The 15,191-nt window shown below is 43.3% G+C and overlaps 1 pseudogene; it reads right to left on the reverse strand.

Moving 5' to 3' along the window:
* Nucleotides 1-12,799: 12,799 nt before the first annotated feature.
* Nucleotides 12,800-14,054, reverse strand: LOC123232036 (annotated as a pseudogene).
* Nucleotides 14,055-15,191: the final 1,137 nt, after the last annotated feature.

Consider the following 15,191-nt stretch of genomic DNA (forward strand, 5'->3'; position numbering starts at 1 on the left):
TAGAAGTCTCTATAGATTGGCAACCTTCACTCCACAAAAAGAATCCTCTTCTCTTCTTTCCTCTCTACCTGACACATTGTGAGACCATGAGTGGGGAATTTTTACTGTGTGAGATTGGGCTCCTGTATATGTATGCATGCAAGTGTGAGTGTGTGTAGGAAGGTGTCTGAGTATGGATAGATGGATGTGTAATGGTGGGAACGTGTGTGGGAGTACATTTGTGGAGGAAAAGGTCCCCATGCTCTTCCTAGTCCCTCAAGGTACATATTTTCAAACTCACAACTCTTTTCTCTAGTTCTATCCCTTCCTCCTCCAACCCACTGCTTGCCCTGCCCAGCTTTCCCCTTCAGAATCCCATCATTCCCAGCATTTTGCTTAGCACCTTTATGAAGATGACCCTCAGGTTCACTCATCTCCAGTCCAGATTTCTCTTTTGATTTCCACTCACATCTGCAACTATCTCCAAACCGGCATTTCTACCTGCTTGTCCCACTAGCATTTCACACTCAAAGGGTCCTAAACTGCTCTCCTCAAGTCCCTGACTTTACTCTTGTCCTTGAAATCACTCTTCACCTGGTCCCTCATGCACTTAACCTTGAAGTTACCCTTTACTCTTCCTTTTTCTTTTCCATTCAAATGCAATCAGTAGCTAAGTCCAGTTAATTTGACTTTCATAACATCTTTTTCATCTCTTCTGTCCTTTCCATTCCCACTGCTGCCATCCTAATATCAAGGCCCTCATTTCCACTCACTTGGACAATTGCAACGGCATCCAAACAGGTTTTCCTGACTCTTTCTCCATTCGGTTCCATCTTTTAGATAGCCTTAAGACCAACAGTCTAATATCTCTTGAGCAGAGATCTAGTCACAGCTCCGCTCTTGGAGCAAAGTTCAAACTCTCTAACATGACATCCACATCTGGGGTCACCTTTCCTTTCGAACCTTATTTCATATGATTCTCTTCTTTTCTAAGCTCTGCTCCAGCCAAATTGAACCACTGTCTTTTCCTTGGACATTTGATCATCGTGTCATTGCCCATATTGTTCCATATGCCTGAAAGGCCCATTCCTCTCCACCTGCTAAACTCTTACTCAGTCTTCAAAGCCTGACTCAAAGGCCACTTTTCCCAGAAAGTCCTTCCTGATATTGCCCATCACTAAATGGCTTTACCCCTTGGCCCTGACATGGTCTTGGGTTTTGAAGCTCTTTTATTGCACTTATCACGATTACTATGCATCTTTGCAAGTGTCTAGACCCCTACTAGACTGTGAGCTTCATAAGAGCAGGGAAGTGTATCCTAGCCAAACTTTCTATCTCTCCCAGTCCTGGCAAGTGTTATGACCAAATCTGGCGATTAACAAAAGTTTAAGGAATACGGTGTGAAAGCAGGACTTGGATTCAGGAGAAAACTGAGTTTGCATTCTGCCTTTCTCACTTATTGATGTGACTATGGGCATTTGCAATTAATCTCTCAAAACCTCAGTTTGCTCATCTGTAAAATGGGGCAAATAACACCAACCTCACAGGGTTTGTTATGAGGCTCCAAGGAGATAATGTAGAGAAAGCCCTTTGGAAACCTTAAAGTCTTAAATGTGGGAGGTTACTCTTGGGTACCAGCGAGGGCGTTGCTCCCATTGGGCCTGAGTGTGTCCGTCTTCAGTGGGTGCCGGAGTTTAGGCCAGTACTGAGTGTTTGCCTGCCTGTGTGTGAGCCTGAGGGGTGTGAGCGCATGCAGGCAGGCATGGAGACACAGCTGACAGCCTCTCTCACACACTCACCCACGCACAGTCACAGTCACTCACGCTGACACGTGAGCCCCCGCCCCTTTTCCAGACTCCAGGCACTGGGGTGGGGGGCGCTGTGGACGAAGCCCCCAGCCGTCCTGCCCTACCCTTGGCCAGCTTAAAGTTTCCCCCCAGATTCTGGCCTGAGGGTCCCACCTTGCTCGAGAGGGATGGGGGCGCTGGGAGTGTGTACAGGGGGCAGGCGAGGCCCAAAGCCTCCCGTCCCACGGCGCCGCCCCCCTCCCAATCCCGACAGAAAGCGCAATGTCCCCGGGCCCCTGCGCCCCTGGGTCGCTTCTGGGGGTCCAGTCTTACCTGTCCGGCGCGACCTCGGCATAGCAGCAAGATCAGCAGCAGCGGCGGCGCCGCCGCTAGCAGCAGCATGGCCAGGTGTCCAGCCCCTGGCCCCCCCTGGTCCCCCGACCCCAGCAGCTGACCCCAGCCCCGCCCCCCTCGCCCCGCACTAGTGGCGCCTCCTTTCGGACCCAGGGACCATCACCCGGGGCGCGCCAGGCCAAGCTTGGACCACCTCTGCTTTCCTCACCGGCGGGGGCCTCCCCGGGGCCGGTATCCCTGTCCCACGCCTGCACCCCCGCCCAATGTGTGTCCCAGTCTCTGTCAGTCTCTGTCTCCCCCTCTTTGTGTCTCTCTTCCTCCGTCTCTGTCTCCCTCTTTGTTACCGGCTCCGCCCCCCCCGCCCCGCCCCCATCTCCCGGGAGCCGCGGGGTCGGGGCGGAGAACTGAGATAGGGGAGGAACTGGGAGGGGGCACCCACTTGTCCTTTGGGGGTGGAGCGCTTGCCAAAGTCTTTTCATTCCCCACTCTTTTATTCCCCGAAGACTTAGGGAGGGGGCACAGTGATGGGCGCCCCGCTCCCAAAATGAGGGGCCTGGGGGCGTCGTAAGAACGCCAAAGGGGGAGGGTCTCTGGTCACGTGGTTTGCTATTTCCTCCCCCCTCCCCCGTCCCCCAGCCATCCCCACTCCTACAGTTGTATGAACCCCAGTTTAGGGCTGCTTCAGAGAAGGGAGGGGGGAACCATCATCAGGCAGTGCGGTCAGATCCAGGGAGGCAGCTAGCCCTTGGTCATTCGGACTCCTTGGGCCGCTCCCCTAGTTAAAACGTGGGGGTGAGGGAAGAGGGGAGGAACACAGAGGAGTGAGGGATGGTAGAAGGGAGGGAGCATTGTTGCCTCTGTCTTTGGTTCCTTCCTCCACCGGGGCCCTGAGTGGAGGGAGTGGTCCCTCACATCCCTAGCCCAGGCCTGCCCCTCGGACATCTCTTCATTTCTATTTCCGTGGACTAGATTAAAGACTAGATTCCCTCAGAAAATCAAATACTAAAAATGTTTTATTCAGAAATTGTTCCATTTACATGTAAAGTGTGTCCTCACTCCTCTGACTGTCATTTGCTTCTATCTGCTCCTGGCCTCCTCCCTCCCCAGGTTTCTTCCACATCTCTGTCCTCAGGCCCCCTCAGCCCAACCCCAAAAAGCTAGAATTAGGGTGATGCCCAGGCACGAAGGACAAGGAATATACATCATACTTATTACAACATTCCTGACTCTGACACCCAAGAATCCCCAAGGGGATCTAGCCTGGAGCCATCAGTTGCCTCCTCTTCCACTTAGTAGAGTCTGGGACAGGTGCCCATGCCTAGCCCCAGGTTCTGGGACAGACACACACTGGTGTCCCTGCAGCAGCTGCTGCTGCACTGAGGCAGTGCTGGACAGCGTATACCCTTGAGGGTCAGGGGCACTCTGTCCTCCACAGCTGCTCCCATGTGGAGTAGGGACTCATCTAGGATAGCCTGAATCTGGGCCCTTGACTGCCTTTTCTGTTTTATGGTTCTTTTCCTAAATGTGTGAATGAACATCATTCTGGAGATGGAGATAGTGATTAGCATGATATAGATGAAATGTAGATATGTTCATGTAAGGAAGTAACCCTCAGAGTTAAAGAGATCCAGGGTCTAATAGGTAGAAACAACTGATGGCAAGGAAAGTTTCTCCATCAAAAAGGATGACTCCCAGTAGTTGGGTTGGCCATTGAGTTGTTTGGACAGTGCAGAGTTGAGGTGAAACATGAAATGCCTATTCTATAGCTCCTTAAATGAATTTATGTTCCTATGAGGTTCGAAAATCAGCTTTTCAGGGTAGCTAGGTGGCTCAGCTGAAAGAGAGCCAGGGCTGGAGATGGAAAGGTCCTAGCTTCAGACACTTCCTAGCTGTGTGACCCTGGGCAAGTCACTTATTGCTTTTTTGCCTTGAAACCAGTACTTATGACTCTGTAAGAAAGTAATAGTTTTGTTTTTTTTAATTAGCCTCTCAAGAAACTTTAATAGTACTTATAAGTTACTGAATCCTGTTTTAAGTCATTCCAACAATTTATGCTATGTTTTGTGCCTTTTAGCATTTCTTTTGTATATTGGAAATTAATACCAGCACTTTACCCAATCCATATTATACACTACCATTCTACTTCCTTTTTTGGAAACTGAATCTAAGCTTTAAGAAATCTTCTGCTGGGGCACTGGAGAGGGTCAATAATAGTTATCTAAAGGGTCTGAGAAAGGTGGCCTTGCCCCATTGACTGAAGGCTAGACACTCCCAGAACTGAACAGATCTAGAATTGAATGGAACACTTTAGGAGAAGAGAGTGTTTGCCTACCTACCCCCTTGGGCCCAGCAATGGTTTTTAATAATATAACTGATTGATCTCTAAGGTTTAGCATTGCCTTATGATCTAAAGCAGTGCAGAGTAAATAATTGACATTATATCTTTGTAAACTTTCTTCTAAACTTTGTTCTGTCTTAAGTAGGAAACCATTGTTATATCTATCACAAAAATATATATAAAGAACATTTTCTTATCAGAGCCATCTAAAAGTGGAATGGGGCGGTAATGAGTTTCCCATCACTGGAGATCTTCAATCAGAGTGTGGTGGAATTCAGGGACTCTGTAGTCAGGGATTCTGTATAAAGCATCCAGGTACAGGCTGAAATAATTGCTTCTTCTGAGATTCTGCTTTTTGAATCCCAAACATCCTGGTGCTTTCAGTGTCAGGTCAATACCCAGCATGGCCACCAGGGGAGCATGCATGAATACATGCCATGGTCTTTTGATTGGGACACCTAGCACCAGTGTACAATATCAGATCCCAGGGAGGGAACTTTGAGATCACCTGGCCCCTCTCCTCTTACAGAGAAAAGACTGAGGCTCAGAGAGGGGGAAATGACTTGCCCAAAGTCACACAGATAGAAGCAGGGCTAGGACTAGTACACAGATATTCTGATAAGACTACAGTATCCTTTCCAGTGTGATTCCCCTCCCCTATCTCCACTGAGGTCAGAAAACTACTCTTCCTCTAAGTCGGGGGAGGGCAAGATTCCTTCTCATAAAGTCATAGAGTGTCAGCACATAAAGGGTCCTTAGACTCAAAAGGACCTTTACCTCTGATCCCATGGGTGGCTCTTCATTCTCAAGTTAAGCAGGAATTATACTGAACTGAACCTGACCCTTAGTGAAGATGGAGAGAGCATCTGTCACTTTCACTCTCATGGATTGTAAAAGAAGAAAAGGGAGAAGTCCAAAGTACTTTTTTGAGTGTCAGAGCGACCAGTCTTAGCCACTTCAGTCAAGTCTCCCCTGAGAGGAAATATCTAATGGCCCCTGTTCACCACATCCTTCTTGAGAAAATATTAACACTTCACTTTTAGCATTTTGGCCCATAGAAAAACCTCTGGTCCAGCTCCTCCCAGCTGTCACTACAATTGTGGTATGGTGTAAACCAGAGGTATCAAACATTTATGTGCCAGCAACCCACTGAAGGAGATGAAGAAGATTAAAATGTAATTGAGAAATATTTAACAAAATAAATAAAAATACAATAAAACAGATAGCATTTCAAATTAAAACTACTGGCCAATATGCCAGCAGGGATTCTTATGGATGGATTAGTGGCCCCCGTTTCTATTTGAGTTTGATACTACTGGTGTAAAAGACAAGCAAACAAACATGATTAGGGGGTTTAAAAGATGGGGTTAAAAGCCCCATTTCCTCATCTGCTAAATGTGCATAATGATAATTATAGGACTTACCCTCCCAAGGCTATTGTGAGGAAGAAATGAGATCGTGATGTTAAGTGCTTTGTAAAGCAATATATAAACATCACTATTTCAGTATTATTCTCCCTCTAGAATCTGGTGGTCCTGAGTTCAGATCAGTTTTATTCCTATTAATTACAAGTCACCTACTTGAGTCTTTTTTAAAACACCTTTACCTTCTATTTTAGAATCAATATTAAGATAATTCCTATTTGTGTGACCCTGGGTAAGTCACTTAACCCCCATTGCCTAGCCCTTATTACTCTTCTGCCTTAGAGCCAATACACAGTATTGATTCTAAGACAGAAGGCTTTAATAAAAAAAAACAAATAAAAAGAATCAATATTAAGTATTAGTTCCAAGGCATAATAGCAGGAAAGGTTAGGCAATTGGGGCTAAGTGACTTGCCCAGGGTCACACAGCTAGGAAGTTGATGAGTTCAAATTTGAACCCAGGACCTCCTATCTCCAGGCCTGGCTCTCTATCCACTAAGTCATGTAGTTGCCCTCACCTACTTAGGCCTAAGGGGTCATTTTTTAGTAGACATTAGCAACTTTGTCCCAAACTTGATTTTGTTTTCCAAGATATTAATTAGTATATTATAGAACTAATACTAGTTTTAGCTTCATGGCATTTAGCTAGGTAGCACCATGGATAGAGCACCAGAAATGGAGTCAGGAAAACTTTGAGTTTCAATGTGGTCTCAGACACTCATTGGCTATGTTACCCTGACTGTGTTATTTAATCTCTCTCTCTCTCTCTCCCTCCCTCTCTCTCTCTTTGTTTCCTCACCTATAAAATGGTGATATTAATAGCACTACCTCCCAGGGTTGTTGCAAGGATAAACTGAGACAATAATTGTAAGATGGTTTGCAGCCTTAAGGCACTATATAGATGCTAGCTTTTTATTCAGATTTGATAAGATTGCCTTTCACAGGTAAGTTGATGATAAAAATCCTCGAATAGTACAAAGCAACAGACAAAAGACCTTGTGGGCCACAGCTAGAAGCTTCTAGCCAGGTTTATAGAGTCACTAATCAACATTTTGGTCCTAAATCTGCATAGCTGGGCTATCATCCAGTCCATAGCTATCAAGATCAGTAATGATCAGCCTTGAGGCAGCTAGGTAGCACAGGGCATAAGGGACCGAGCCTGGAGTCAGGAGGACCTGGATTCAAGTCTGACCTCAGATGCTTCTGAGGTATATGACTACGGGCAAGCCATTTAACTGCATTTGTCTGGGCTTTACCACTCTTCTGAAAAAAAGTTTAATTAAAACCAAAACCAATGATTAACCCTAATTCCAGAGAATTGAGAAAAATGAACACTACTTCCTTTCTGATGGAGAGGTGAAGCAGAATGCAATTATTATTATTATAACACATTTTGAGACATGGTCAACATGGAAATTTGTTTTGTCCAACCATGCTTATTTGTTACAAGGATTCAGTTTTTCTTTTCCAAGAGAGGAGTAAGGAAGAGAAAATAATTTAAAAAAAAAACCCTTACCTTCCGTCTTGGAATCAATAGACTCCAAGGCAGAAGAGTGGTAAGGGCTAGGGTTAAGTGACTTGCCCAGGGTCATACAACTGGGAAATGTCTGAGGTCAGATTTGAATTTAGGACCTCCCATCTCTAGGTCTGGCTCTCAATCCATTGAGCTGCCCAGCTACCCCCAAAATAAATCTTTAAAATTTTAATTCAGAAAGGGATTGTTAAATGCTTTGTTGAAATCCAGATGCCTCGTGTCTGGCATTTCTTCACTAAATTGGTCCAATGACTCCATCACAAAAGTCAATGATATGAGGTCAGTTTGGTATGACATTCTTCATAGACCTATCTTGTCTAGATAGTAATTGTGGTGTTATCTTCTTAGTGCTTTAAACTAACACTTTAATATTTCATCTTAGAATTTTGCAGAGGATTAAGACAAGATTACAATAATTTCTAATATAGCCTGCATGTGGCATAGTCATCTATTCTTACTCTGAACTAGTTCACTTATCCCAGGCTGCATTCCCACTGGCAAATCTGGGGTCCCTAAGGATAGTCATTTTGTTACAGCTCAAACTTCCTCTCTTGGGATTCTAGGGGTAGTCATATTGTGCAGAGAAAACATTCCTATTACTTGAGACTATAGCTCCAAGGCCCAATCAGTGTATTTCCCTTTTATTCAAAATCAGTCACTATGACACCATTAACCCAAATACAAAACATTTACTCAATGACAAGGCAAAACAGGAATAAGAAAAAATTTAGGTATCAGTAGACAAAAACAGGAATAATCATAACATTTACTTTATAGAAGACGAAAGCAGGAATAATCAAAATATTTGCTCATCAGGAGACCAAAGCAGGAATAAGTGTAACATTTAATAGAATACAAAAATAAGAATAATCATAACATTTACTCAGTTTAGAAGGCCCGAGCAAGAATCATTATAATATAACAGTCTGCTCACAAAGCTGGGTCGTACTTCTCTACCAATATGCACGGTGTCTGTGGGGTAGAGTGCAGATACATTTACAGAAACCTAGCATGAGTGGGGAAACCCATGTGCCTTGGGCCACTCAGCGCAGTACTTGATGTCCTTGGTCCCTTCAGGAACAATCTGCCCCACATAAAGCCACTTCTCGGCTAACTCTTTCCCTTCTGGTCCTCCCAGCTTTCCTGCTGAGGAAAGCTACTCTTGAGCCGATGAAGCAGTGAGAAGCTCTTTTAAACTCACAGTCACCTTCCACAGGGTGCTGGAAAAAGTGTTCCTCTCTTACAGTGAAAAGCAGTTCCCTGAAGCTACAGAACCACCAACCACCTGACAATGGCAGGGGGGAGTTGGCTTTTTTCCAGTTATCTCTAAGCCTCTTATCCCAGCAAAGCCAGGTTTACAGCACAAGAGTTACAAAGTGGGTCCCACTGTTTCTTCCTTTCAAACCAGAGAGGGCAGTGGAGGGCAACAAAGGCACCCCTGAGAGGTTTCTCCTTTTATCTGTAGATGGCACTAGGGAGCAATAACCCCAATAGCTCTTCACAAGATCCAGCTCTCACAGCCAGTTTGCTCCTAGGGGCTGCTCAAGTCTTGCTCCATCCAACACAAAACTGTTTCAGCTTCTAAATCATCAAGTTCCCAGCAAAGCAGCTGAAGCGGTCAGCTAAGTCAGTTGGAAACCTTCTTCTTCTATAGCTTATTCTCAGAGTCTCTTCCTTCTGGCTTCTTGGTTCCTCTCCTTCTGATTTCTTAATTCTAATGCCTCAAATTAAAGACTCCTCATGGTCAGTGATTTATCTTTACCTTCCAAAGTGCAGGGAACATGTGCTGTGTTTTGCCTCTTGTAGGTTATGTATGTCCACAGGGGTCTTTCTAGATGTGGCTCACAGAGAGGCATGAATAAATATCCCTAGAATCTCTTCCATTTGCCTTTCTTCTTTGCTTCAAGACAGGAGGAGAGGGGTCAGTTAGGTGGCTCAGTGGATTGAGAGCCAGGCCTAGAGACTGGAAGGCCTAGGTTCAAATCTGACCTCAGACACTTCCTAGCTGTGTGACCCTGGGCAAGTCACTTAACCCCCATTGACTAGCCCTTACTGCTCTTCTGCCTTGGAACCAATACACAGTATTGATTCCAAGATGGAAGATGAGGGTTTTAAAAAAAAAGATAGGAGGAGAAGCAGCATGTTGGGCTCTCAGACTGACCACTCTTCTCTCCTCAGAGGGAGGATGCTAGGCTAGAATGATATCTATCTCTACCCCTTCCCCTATATTGTTAGTCTAAAGGAGGTAATTTTTAGGTTCAAGCTGATCTGATGGTTATCTCTTAATGAAGAAGGAATATCCTAAGCTATATATCCAAAGTTTGATTCCTTTCTCCCCAAAAGTGTTTAGAGCACTGGGCCTGGGGACAGGAGGATCTGAGTTCAAATCTTCCCTCAGACACTGAACAAATCATTTAACTTCTGCATGCCTCAGGTTCTTCACTTATAAAATGGGCTAATAACAGTCCCTTCTTCCCAAGATTGTGGGGATCAAATGATAGATATTTGTAAAAAGCATTTAACACAGCACCTGGTGGGTGTTATATAAACACTGATTCCTTTCCTTTCCCAAATGCCAGTTTCTACAAAGGACACATGCAACAAACAGTAAATAAACCCACATATACAAGGCAACAACAAAAAAAATCATAAAAGGTATGCAGATGAGAATATAACAAACAATACACAGAGTCAATGAGCTCTTCCACTGGCAACAAGATATCTCAGTTCCACTGAGAAAGAGTCCCAGATCTCAAGCAAAGAAAAATGCCTTGAAGTCTCTGGTATAGTAAGCTGAGGGTAGGGATATTATCAAGGTACTAGTTCCTTTACCTGTTGACTCTTCAGAATCTTTCTCTTACTTCAAGGCTGGAAAAGAACTTGGAACAACATATCTTCTCTTTCAAAGATGAAAGCCAGAATAAGATATCTCTTCTCCCAAGCTTTTTCCAACTCTGATTAGAGTTCTGAGTAATCAGTCTCCACTAATGAAAAGAATCTTATGCAGATAGTCTTTGAGTTTAAACTTCATATGCCCATCTTTTATTGGGTATGAGCTCAACCACCCTTATATAATATTTTCTTACTCCCCAGTTATTTGATTTATAATTTTGTTTATATATTATATATGTCATGTAACATTATATATAACATATACACATATTATGTGTTATATGTATAATTTTGTTATTAAGTTATAAATTGTCAAAACTTAAAAAAAATGTACATTCGAGTGAGCTGATAGAACACAATATCCTGCTGCCATTCTTAATTTAATCAGTAAAGAAATGTTTATTAAGTGCCTCATGTATGCTAAGCACTATGCTAAAAATTGGAAATACAAAGAAATGTAAAAGATCATCCCTTCCTTCAAAGAACTCACAATATATTGAGGGGAGGGAGGGATATAACATATAAAGAGAAGCTAAAAAGAGAGGAGGAGAAGGGAAGGCAGGATGCTCAGGATGGGGGCATGATGAAGTCCAGAGGAAAGCAGCTGGGTGGGAAATGTTGAGAGATGGTCACCCTGGACATTCTTTTTAGATAGAGTATCTGGGAGAAGTTTTCTGATGTCCACCCTTCACCCTCTCCAAACAGAGAAAGGGAAGGAGGGATCCCAGGGACAGGGGGTTGCCGAGGAGTTGTGACTAGTTATTTTTCTACCTTCATAGGTCCTTTCATAAGTACTTTCATATGAAGGGCAGTTCTTTATCTAGTTTCTGGAATAGCCTGTGTCTCTCCTTCCACGTTTTATCTAAGAGATTTTATTTCTCCACAAATGGATTTTATAATTTTTTCTTTTTATAAATGTTCTTTTTAGAAACAAAACTTTGCACATAGGAAAGGGGCATTACCAGTCACAAAAGGTTACTTTTTCTCCTTTTTAGAAAAAAACTTGATATTTGCCCATCTACAGTAGCTTATTTGCAGTCTCTCCCATTTTCCAAAATTCCTCCAAAAAATCAACAGTGGTTCTGCAACCATATTTATAAATTCTTTCAGTACCCTAGATTACAAGTCATCTAAAGACTTCAATGAATCAAAGAATCTCAGAGTGAGAAAGGGTTTCAGAAGTTACCTGATGCAACCCATACCTAAGTAGGAATCTTCTTTTTTTTAAAACCCTTAACTTGTGTCTTAGAATCAATAAAAAGTGTTGATTCCAAGATAGAATTGCTATAAGGACTAGGCAACTGGGGTTAAGTGACTTGTCTAGGGTCACACAGCTAGAAAGTATCTGAAACTAGGTTTAAACCTACAACCTCGCATATCCAGGCTTGGTTCTCTATTTACTGAGCCACCTATCTGCTCTTAGAGTCTCCTTCTAAAATATTTCCCATATCCCAGTAGAAGCATAACAGCTTCTACTGGAAGATTTCTGCTAAAAGGGAATCTACTGCTGGTGTTTTTTCACTTTGAAATAACCACTTGATGGCAAATTTTTCCTTAGACTGAAAAATCTGCTTTGAGTGATTTCACCTTACCAAACTTAAAAATTCAAATTCTTCTCTCTGTCATCAAATAGGACAAACTTAACCTCTGTTTCTGGGGAGAGGAGTTTCATGTTGGAGGACACATAATCACTGAGGAACTGAGAAATAAATATTCAAGGGATGCAAAGAAAATTCAAGATACTGAAGGAATAAGAAAAATCTTTGTTAATATAAAAAATGTTAACGCAAAAAAAGGGAAAAAGAAAACAATGGTAACAGAACATATCAATAACTGATGATTAACCCACCTATTCTCTCATTGTCTATATCAGGATTCAGAGCATCCTCAATGAGAGTAGTAGAGGACAGTAGAGATTAAGCAGGCTTTCACCAGAGACATTTAACAGTGCTCCGCATCTACACCTTCTCACAAATGACTGAAAGATGTAGTGAACATAAAAGCCCATTGTGCCTATTGTCTGTTGATATTTTTTTTGAGCTGGCACTTTTAAGAAATGTTTATTTTAACAGGTTGTCCTTCCCCCACCCCAAACTGGAGTTTCTTCTTGTTTGCATACTGTGTGGGGGTAATGACAAAAATAGCTGCTGACAAAGCTGAATAGAACAAACTATTTCAATAGAGTATGGCTAACAGCGGCTTTAGTTTTTTTCTTTCTAAAGGCAAAATATAAACATGTGCATATATTATACTCTACAGATCACAATAGTTTAAACACACTAAGGAAGTTCAATGAGATTTGACAACAGGTACACCCAGGAAACAAGAGGAGTTGAGTTGCTTCTGGGGCTCTCGTTGGCCCATCTTCTGGCCCCTGGTTGAGTCTTGAGGGAGAAACTTGCCTAATGCCAAGGAGAGAGGGACAGGAAGCACTGCAGGGTCAAGTTTGATGGGTTGTACACAGGAACCAGCAGACAGGAAAGTGCTAACCATTAGACATTGCTCAGAGCAGCCACCACAGGGAGGATTTTGCCCTCCAGCAGCTCCAGACTGGCACCATCCCCTCAGTGCTCACATGGCTGACTTTGTCCTCAATGTTCCATTTGGCACAGCAAGTGGCAGTATCCCCTCCGCCTATGATAGTGATGCAGCCCCTGCTGGTGGCCTCCATCACATTGTTCATTAGCTCTTTGGTTCCCCATGCAAAGGGTTCCCATTCAAATACTCCAACAGGTCCATTCCACGCAATCTGTTTGGCCCAGGCCACAGCTTCTGTGTACTTCTTGCTGCTCTCAGGGCCACAGTCCAAACTCATCCATCCAGCAGGGAGGCCAGAGGGCCAAGGTGGCCTGGCCAGTCTTGGCATTCTCATCAAACTTGTCCGCTGTGACAAAATCAACAGGCAAGGTGATCCTGACACCGTTCTTCTCAGCTTTGGCCATCAGGTCTTTGACAGTCTTGGTCCCCTCTTCATCAAAAAGAGAAGTTCCAATCTCCATGTTGTTGAGCACCTTGAGGAAGGTGAAACCCATCCCACCACCAATGATCATCTCATTGACTTTGTCTAGCATATTGTTGATCAGCTGGATCTTGTCCGCCACTTTAGCTCTGCCCAAGATGGCTAAGAAGGGTCTCTCTGGGCTCTCCAGGGCCTTGGCAAAATAAGTCAGCTCCTTCTTCATGAGGAAACCACTTGCTTTCTGGGGCAGATTCACTCCCACCATGGAACTCTGGGGCACGGTGAGCAGTACCAAAAGCATCATTGACATAGATATCCCCCAGCTTAGAGAGGGAAGCTTGGAAGGCTTCTGCTTTGGCTGGATCTGCTTTGATCTTGTTCCCAGAAGCATCTTTGCCTTTCCCTTCTTCTACATGGAAGCGGAGATTCTCCAACAAAATTATGGAACCATTAGGTGGGTTAGCACAGGTTTTCTCCATTTCTGGACCCACACAATCCTTCAGAAACAGAACATCTTTGCCCGTCAAGAATTTGAGCTCCACTGCCACTGGCTCCAAAGAGTACTTTTCAGGCATGGGGATACCATCGGGCTGGCCCAAGTGGCTCATGAGAACAACAGACTCGGCTCCATTATCCAAATAGTAGTTGATGCTAGGAAGAGCAGCTTTGATTCTCTGATTGTTGGTTATCTCTTTGTTCTTCATGGAAACATTAAAATCTACTCTTGTAATGACTCTTTTCCCTTTCAGGTCCACCTTGTCTAAGGTCAATTTGTTGGAAAGGGACATGTTGGCGACGAGGATAGCACAACGCAGCTACTGAGAATGTGGCTGTGGGTGCAGATGTGGCAGCGGTGGCGGCGACCGGAGCCTTGTCTGTTGATTTTTAAAAAAGCATTTGATTGAGTAGAGCAAAATACTATATTAAAGGCTCTTTTCCAACAAACTGCCTGTCTCTGTTGAGATTAGCTAGACTTCCTTTATTGACTTCTACACGTAATCGAGGCATTATATGAAAAGGAGCAGTCAAAACTAAGGCAAGGCAAGATAATCAATGATTTAATATAATAAATTGCTTTTATTTATTTCAATCAATATATACACACTCTTAGTTACTTCATTTAATTTACTGAATTACTCAGTTATTTAATAGAGAAGAAAAGCCCTCTCTGATGACTATATCACACAATGGAATTATGTAAGCTCCCTGAGGTGTATGATAAAGAATATCAAGCCCAACCAAGCTCATTTAAGCTACCCAACACAATCTTATCACCTGCAGGAGAGCAGCAACAATGATAGAAGCCTGGAGGTTTAAGGATGAAGGAACAAAACACGCATTTTATTAGTTTTATATATATATATATATATTAGTTTATGTGTATAATATACGTATATTGTAAAATGAGCATTTATTAATTAAAACTACTATGTGCCAGGCATTAAGCTAAGCGTGTCACAAATGTTGTTTTATGTGATCCTTATAACAACTCTGGGAGGTAAGTGCTATTATTATCCTCCATTTTACAGTTGAGAAAACTGAGGCACGCAGAAGTTAAGTGAGTTGCCCAGGGTCACAAAGCAGGTATCTGTCTGAAGATTTGATTTGGTTTTGTTTTTTATTAATTTGAGCAGTTTTTTTCCTGACTTTGGGCCAAATGTTCTCTCCATTTTGCTACCTAGCCACTTGGTAACTGAAGGGTTGAGGGAGCTGGATCTCACTCAGCAGGCAGATCTGAAGGGATAAAAGCAGTGATTCCTGGGATTAGGACCCTTCTTAGTCTCTGATGAAGGTATAGTCAGGTACCTCTAGGCTCCAGAAAGCCAATGACTCATAGTGTGCTTTCTTCTTAAATATCAGGCCTTTATCAATTAGGATTTTCTTGGTTCTGCATTTCTCGAGCATTTTCCACCTTAACAACAAGA

The sequence above is a fragment of the Gracilinanus agilis genome, chromosome 1 (assembly GCF_016433145.1).
Source record: "Gracilinanus agilis isolate LMUSP501 chromosome 1, AgileGrace, whole genome shotgun sequence".
Lineage (NCBI taxonomy): Eukaryota > Metazoa > Chordata > Mammalia > Didelphimorphia > Didelphidae > Gracilinanus > Gracilinanus agilis.